The following is an 8,059-nucleotide window of genomic DNA, read 5'->3' as shown; positions in this document are numbered from 1 at the left end:
CAGTACCATTATGGGACTTCATGGCAAATAGATGGGGAAACAATGGAAACAGTGACAGATTTAATCTTTTGGGGCTCCCAAATCACTGCAGATTGTGAGTGCAGCCATGAAATTAAAAGACTCCTTGGAAGAAAAGTTATTACCAACCTAGACAGCATGTTAAAAAGCAGAGACATTACTTTGCTAACAAAGGTCTGTCTAGTCAAGGTTATGGTTTTTCCAATAGTCATGTATGGATGTGAGAGTTGGACTATAAAGAAAGCTGAGTGCTGAAGAATGGATGCTTTTGAACAGTGGTGCTGGAGAAGACTCTTGAGAGTCCCTGGGACTGCAAGGAGATCCAACCAGTCCATCCTAAAGGAGATCAGTCCTGGGTGTTCATTGGAGGGACTGATGCTGAAGCTGAAACTCCAATCCTTTGGCCCCCTGTGCAGAGAACTGACTCATTTGAAAAGACCCTGATGCTGGGACTGAAGGCAGGAGGAGAAGGGGATGACAGAGGATGAGATGGCTGGATGGCATCACCGACTTGATGGACATGAGTTTGAGTAAACTCCAGGAGTTGGTGATGGACAGGAAGGCCTGGTGTGCTGCAGTCCATGGGGTCACAGAGACTCGGAGATGACTGAGCGACTCTCACTTGCTTTCCTCACACCTGCAGCACCCAGAAGGCAGACTGTACAGCTGCCCAGCCATCAGCTCCAGGAAAAGGACTGTGTCCTGACTTTCCCCACGGGTGCAGGTGGCCCACGTGTCCCGGCTCACGGCCGCCCCCTCCATCCACAAGTCGTCGGCACAGTTTTACTCTCCTCCCTGACCTCTCCTTTCTTGGTCACGTTTCTCCCTGACTCTGACCCTCTTGCCCCTTGCTTATAAAGATCCTGCGATTACACTAGGCCCACTTGGCTAACCCATGAGCTTCTCCCCACCCATGCCGAGGCCCTTAATTAATCACATCTGTAAAGTCCCTCTTGTCAGGTAACATACTCGTGAGTTTCAAGGGTTAACATTATTAACATCTTTGGGGGGGAAATATTATTCTGCCACCAAGGAGGGAAAAGAGAGAAAGGAAAGGAAGAGCAAAAAAAAAAAAAAAAAAAAATTAGCCAAAGCACCAACCACTGGTATACTATGCAAAATTATGGTTTTCGTTGAGCATAAACAAGCAACTTTTATTCTTTTAAAAAAAAAATTAAAAATAATTTTTATTAGCATACAGTTGATTTAACAAGCAAGCTTTAAAGAGGATACAATATTTGAAATAAAGTCACGGAGGAAGAGGCAGAGAGCGAGGCGGCAGAGAGGAGGAGTAGGAAGTGGAGACAGCAGTTTTCGAGGCGCAGTTTAAGCTGGTGTATCCATTCATGCCTCCGGGCAGGCAAAGATATTTCGTAAGAAATCATTTCAGAATTTGATTTTACTTCTTGCCATATGAGTTTCTGTTCCCTTGTCAGGACCAGAAAAGCGAGTGAGGGTGTGAATGGAGGTTTTCATTTATGAAACGGCCCCCAGGTGCTGCCTTTTAAGGACAGAAACTTGCAACTCTCTCTTCATTATAGAATCACAATCCCTTTTTCTTTTTCTCCTGGACTGGTGTTCACCGGACCGTCCATCCATCTGAGCGACAAGCCGGGCTTCATACAGTGCCTGTCTGTTGGTAGATGCTGGGGAGACCCTTGGGAAAGCCAGGTAACTGAAAAAGCACCTAAAATAAAGTTGTTAGAGCATCCTTCGGAGAAGGCAATGGCACCCCACTCCAGTACTCTTGCCTGGAAAATCCATGGATGGAGGAGCCTGGTAGGCTGTAGTCCATGGGGTCACTAAGAGTTGGACACGACTGAGCGACTGCACTTTCACTTTTCACTTTCATGCATCGGAGAAGGAAATGGCAACCCAATCCAGTGTTCTTGCCTGGAGAATCCCAGGGACGGGGAGCCTGGTGAGCTGCTGTCTATGGGGTCACACAGAGTTGGATACGACTGAAGTGACTTAGCAGCAGCAGCAGCAGCAGCAGAGCATCCTTTGGAGAGGAATGAGCTGAAATTAGATGTGATACCTATTTTTATCCTCTTGAAATTCACTTTTTGGAACCAAGAGTGAGCTTTCTTTCTTTCATTTCTAAGGAGTTTTAAGAATAACCATGCCCTTTTCTTCCTTATCTTGCTATCACACTTAATACTGGATGTATCCTCATGGAGGCCACCAGGGAGCAGACGGCAGCCCGTGGACATCCCAGAAAAGGAGGGGCGGGGCATGGGCAGTGCCCAGGGAGTGGGCACAGTGAGGGGCATGTGGGGCGTCAGACACGGATCAAAACTTCAGCACAGTTCCAGTCTGCAATGCCCGAGAAGGCCAGATCCCCACCCCTGACAGGCAGACCCTCCGAGAGCAAGTTAGCAATGCAACTCAGACCCTGCCTTTCCTTCTCAACCCGGAGGCTCCACCCACCCACCTGTGGTCCGTCCGGAGGACCACGTGGGTTTGCAGGTGAAGCCGGGCTGGGGCTGGCAGGGGCCGCTCGGTGATGATCCGTTTCGTCCACTGTGCTTGCAGCCCTCACTCTGCGGAAAGTAAAGAGACAGATGAATCCTACACAGACGCAGACCCTGCCGTCGGCGACTACTGTCCACGGGCCTTAAAAACCACGGCTGGCTCCAGAGGTATTAGAGCTGAAGCATCATTTGTGTTGGTCACAGGGGTTGCGAGTGTGTAATAACATTCCAGAGCTCACGTTTTGCATGAAGCACTTAGGAGCCAGGATGAAGCTGCTTTATAGTTCTGATGTGGGGCTTCAGTGAAAGTTTGTAATCAAGGGTGGAGCAAAGGCTGTTGAGACAATGTCAGTTCACAGTCCGATTCACTGGGGCAGCCTGCGGGGAGTTCCTGTTGTTAAGAGAGAGGGAGAGAGAGAGAGCAGGACACAGAGAGGTAGATGGACAGAGAGATATAAGAGATATAGAGGGATGGACAGAGAGACAGAGGCACAGAGAGACAGATGGACAGAGGGGGAGAGGAGAGACTGAGACAGAGCTCCGGTCTTACTGGGGAAGCCTGAGGGGTCCTGTCTGGAGCTCGGGGCCCCTGCACCCTCTTCCCGGAAAGGCCCTCCCTTTGGACAGAGACGCGCTGGAGCGGCTGGGCGGGTATCCGGGAGGCGGGGGCCTGAGGGGAGCCCCCGGGACTTCGGAGAGGGAAGGACGCTCTGCTTGCTCACTGGCGAATGGTTGTCTCTTTTCTTTTCTGTGAGTCACACAGGAAGCCTCTGAGCTGCAGAAAAGCCTCAGAAAAGGTGACTCGGTGCCCCCTGAGCGCCAGGAGCCCTGAGTCCCCGCAGGACCAGGTTTCCAGCCCCGGCCGCTGCCCGCCTTCCCGCCGCGCCAGCCTCTGCCCGCGGGTGGCCGGTCACACGGTCCGCGGACACCGACGTCTCCGCAGGTCGCGGGTCGGTGGAGCAGCGTGTGGAAGGCGGCTCTTCTGTCCGCACCCGGAGGCGGGGCGCGTGGGCGAGAAGGCGGCTGGTCCCGCCTGGATTCAGCTCTCGGTCCTCCTCACCTCTGATCGCGCTCCCCGCCTGAGTTCTTACTCCACGGGGTCCAGGCCCTAACTGCAGCCAGAAGCTTCTTTCCAAAAACGAACAGAACCGGGTGACTCTCTTGCTTTCAACTCTCTGGTTCAGTTCAGTTCAGGCGCTCAGTTGTGTCCGACTCTTTGCGAACCCATGAACCGCAGCAGGCCAGGCCTTCCTGTCCATCACCAACTCCCGGAGTTCACTCAAACTCATGTCCATTGTGTCAGTGATGCCATCCAGCCATCCCATTCTCTGTCGTCCCCTTCTCCTCCTGCCCTCAATCTTTCCCAGCATCAGGGTCTTTGCAAATGACTCAGCTCTTCACCTCAGGTGGCCAAAGTATTGGAGTGTCAGCTTCAGCATCAGTCCTTCCAATGAATATTCAGGACTGATCTCCTTTAGGATGGACTGGTTGGATGTCCTTGCAGTCCAAGGAACTCTGAGGAGTCTTCTCCAACACCACAGTTCAAAAGCATCAATTCTTCAGTGCTCAACTTTCTTTATAGTCCAACTCTCACATTCATACATGACTACTGGAAAAACCATAGCCTTGACTAGACAGACCTTTGTTGGCAAAGTAATGTCTCTGCTTTTTAACATGCTGTCTAGGTTGGCCATAACGTTTCTTCCAAGGATCAAGTGTCTTTTATTTCATGGCTGCAGTCACCATCTGCAGTGATTTTGGAGCCCAAAATAATAAAGTCTGCCACTGTTTCCATTGTTTCCCCATCTATTTGCATGAAGTGTTGGGACTGGATGCCATGATCTTAGTTTTCTGAATGTTGAGCTTTAAGCCAACTTTTTCACTCTCTTCTTTCACTTTCATCAAGAGGCTCTTTAGTTCTTCTTCACTTTCTGCCATAAGGGTGGTGTCATCTGCCTATCTGAGATTATTGATATTTCTCTTGGCAATCTTGATTCCAGCTTGTGTTTCTTCCAGTCCAGCGTTTCTCATGATGTACTCTGCATATGAGTTAAATAAGCAGAGTGACAATATACAGCCTTGACGTACTCTTTTTCCTATTTGGAACCAGTCTGTTGTTCCATGTCCAGTTCTAAGTGTTGCTTCCTGACCTACATATAGGTTTCTCAAGAGGCAGGTCAGGTGGTCAGGTATTCCCATCTCTTTAAGAATTGTCCACAGTTTGTTGTGATCCACACAGTCAAAGGCTTTGGCATAGTCAATAAAGCAGCTTCTGCTGCTGCTAAGTTGCTTCAGTTGTGTCCAACCCTGTGTGATCCCATAGACAGCAGCCCACCAGGCTCCTCTGCCCCTCGGATTCTCCAGGCAAGAATACTGGAGTGGGTTGCCATTTCCTTCTCCAATGTAATAAAGCAGAAATAGATGTTTTTCTGGAACTCTCTTGCTTTTTCAATGATCCAGTGGATCTTGGCAATTTGATCTCTGGTTCCTCTGCCTTTTCTAAAACCAGCTTGAACATCTGGAAGTTCACGGTTCATGTATTGTTAAAGCCTGGCTTTGAGAATTTTGAGCATTACTTTGCTAGCGTGTGAGATGAGTGCAATTGTGCAGTAGTTTGAGCATTCCTTGGCACTGCCTTTCTTTGGGATTGGAATGAAAACTGACCTTTTCCAGGCCTGTGGCCACTGCTGAGTTTTCCAAATTTGCTGGCATATTGAGTGCAGCACTTTCACAGCATCATCTTTTAGGATTTGAAATAGCTCAACTGGAATTCCATCACCTCCACTACCTTTGTTTGTAGTGATGCTTCTGAAGGCCCAGCTGACTTTACATTCCAGAATGTCTGGCTGTAGGTGAGTGATCACACCATCGTGGTTATCTGGGTTTTGAGGATCGTTTTTTTAATAGTTCTTCTGTGTATTCTTGCCACCTCTTCTTAATATCTTCTGTTTCTCTTAAGTTTCTGTTAACTCTGTGGTGGTTTCTTATAATGCTTGGAGTAACAAGAGTAAGAGCAAGGGCAGGCCTTTGCTGAGACCCCATATGGAACCTCACGTGGATCCACCTGGGCCCACCTGGACCCTCACCTGGACCTGTCTGCCCCCACCTGGACCCTCACCTGGATCCACCTGGGCCCACCTGGACTCTCACCTGGACCCATCTGCCCCCACCTGGAACCTCACCTGGACCCACCTGGGCCCACCTGGAACCTCCCCTGAACCCTCACCTGGAACCTCCCTGGGCCCACCTAGACCTGCTCCCCTCTCCACCAGGGGCTCTACACCCCTTGGCTCCCCTGTGCCTCTGTGGGGCCACACTCCCTCCCCTGGGACTTCCACCACCAAAGCCTAGACCAGAACCTTCTCTTGGGGCTCCCTCCCCACCATTCAGCCTCAGAGCTCCTGTGCCCTCCTTCCTGTGTCTAAGGCAGCCTTTGGCGCGAGCCCGGACTCACCACCCAGCGAGGCCTCAGGGCGCTCCCCTCTATCTTGTTCCTGACTTGCTCGTTCCCTGGGTCTCTTCCCACTGGGATGCCAGCATCGGCAGAGCAGGGCCTTGCTTGGCTGCGCCCCGGGGCGCTCCCGTCCAGGAACTGCAGGTGAGCTGCCTGGGATCCGTGTGTCCTCCATTCACGGCTGCTTCCCTGCTGTGGACCTGAGTCCTCCCACCTGTACACGGCATGCACTGCTCAGCACAGGTGTTAGAAGACGTGTACAGGTGGGAGACAGGACTCTGCTTTAGGTTCCTCCTGAATTACCTGAAAAGACATGGCTCTTCACAGTGGGCATCTTATTATCCTGGCTGCTGGAAAGGCCACAGCTGCGGGTTGGCCCCACCTGTCATGAGGGCCAGGTGTCAGCAGGTTGCATAGTATCAAGGCAGATACCAACTTTATTCTCCAAACTGGGAGCTGAGAGCTGGGGAAGTGGGCATACAGGTATGACCTACTGCAAATCTGCTAACATCCAGGGGGCAGTGAGCTTGGACATGCTTTGTGGACGGTGAGGAGAGCCTGGCGCTAACCACGCTGAGAGCTTTGTTCCAAGACAACTGTGTGTTGCTATTTTCACCATCTCCTGGCCAGCGCTCCACTGACCCCTGCAAGGACATGGTGAGCTGGGGGTGGGGGCTGGGGGCGCCCCGGGCTCCAGGCTCCCTGCAGCATCACTTAAAGCAATCACATTAATGGGGATTTCGTGTTAGCAGAGTGAAGGGCCGATGTGAAACCACAGTGTCTGGGCAGGAAGCGGCCAATTGCTATCTGGGCACAAGCTCCCATTTCATTAAGTCTGCTGCTGTGAAGCCAAATGAAAGCTTATGAAGTTAATTGAGTAAAACACTGAGAAACTGGCATCTTATCCTAAGGTTGCAGCGACTAGTGGGTCCTGCGGGAATCACTAAGACATTGTTTTGAAGGAAATGATTTACAAGGATTTCGTTCAATATTTAAAAACATAAATGAAAGTTCTAGGGGCCTGTCTGGTCATTCTGTGGCTGTTGTAGACCAAAATATATCCTGATATGCTTTAAAACTTAATTTTCATTGGTATATCACAGAATAATAAAATCTCAGGTTTTTTTGTTGTTTTAAATCCAGGTCTCCGCCCTCCTATTTGTTTATGTCATAATAATTTTACTATTAATTTACATTTACTAACATCAGTGCAGGCACAATATTTGTGTGTGAGTTGAACCAGTAGATGTAAGTGTTGTTGAAGTAAAAATTAACCTACCTCTGTCCTTCTCTTTTCCCTTCCCCAGTCCAGGGAAGGCAGTGGATGTGGGATGGTCTTCAGGGAACCAGGGGTCCTGGATTGTTCATACGGGTCAAGGCTCTGCCTGATCCCCTCCTCTCAAACCCTTTATCCACTCTGCTAACGTCTTGGTTTTCTGGCCCCTAAAATTCTCTTGCTGTAGCATCCACTGCCGTGGAGTAAAGTTAGTTGTTGTCATTGTTTAGTTGCTAAGTCATGTCCGATTCTTTGCAACCCCATGGACTGTAGCCCACCAGGCTCCTCTATCCATGGGATTTCCTAGGCCAGAATACTGGAGTGGGTTGCCATTCCCGCCTCCAGGGGAATCTTCCCAACTCAAGGATGGAAACTTCCTCTCCTGATTCATCAGGCAGGTCCTTTACCATTGAGCCACCTGGGAGTAAAGTTTAGTTTTTCATTAAGATGGAAATTCCCCAAGAGAGGACACATTTTGAGCATTTGTTGCTGTTGTTCAGTCACTCAGTCATGTCTGACTCTTTGTGACCCCAGGGACTGCAGCACACCAGGCTTCCCCAGCCTTCACCATCTCTCAGAACTTCCTCAAACTCATGTCCATTGAGTCGGTGATGCCATCTAACCATCTCATCCTCTGTCGTCCCCTTTTCCTCCTGCCTTCAATCTTTCCCAGCATCAGGGTCTTTCCCAATGAGTTGGCTCTTCACATCAGTGTCTAAAGTATTGGAGCTTCATCTTCAGCATCAGTCCTTCCAATGAACATCCAGGACTGATCTCCTTTAGGATGGACTGGTTGGATGTCCTTGCAGTCCAAGGGACTCTCAAGAGTCTTCTCCA

At 50.0% G+C, this 8,059-nt stretch overlaps 1 long non-coding RNA gene across 1 annotated transcript; it reads left to right on the top strand.

Moving 5' to 3' along the window:
- The first annotated feature begins 537 nt into the window (after positions 1 to 537).
- Positions 538 to 2,754, top strand: LOC123327844. Its single transcript, XR_006542526.2, has 2 exons — positions 538 to 1,689; positions 2,554 to 2,754. It is a non-coding gene; the product is annotated as an uncharacterized LOC123327844 (long non-coding RNA).
- The last annotated feature ends 5,305 nt before the right edge of the window (positions 2,755 to 8,059 follow it).

Source organism: Bubalus bubalis, chromosome 10 (assembly GCF_019923935.1).
Source record: "Bubalus bubalis isolate 160015118507 breed Murrah chromosome 10, NDDB_SH_1, whole genome shotgun sequence".
NCBI classification, from domain to species: domain Eukaryota; kingdom Metazoa; phylum Chordata; class Mammalia; order Artiodactyla; family Bovidae; genus Bubalus; species Bubalus bubalis.
This window is presented reverse-complemented; position numbering and strand designations above follow the sequence as displayed.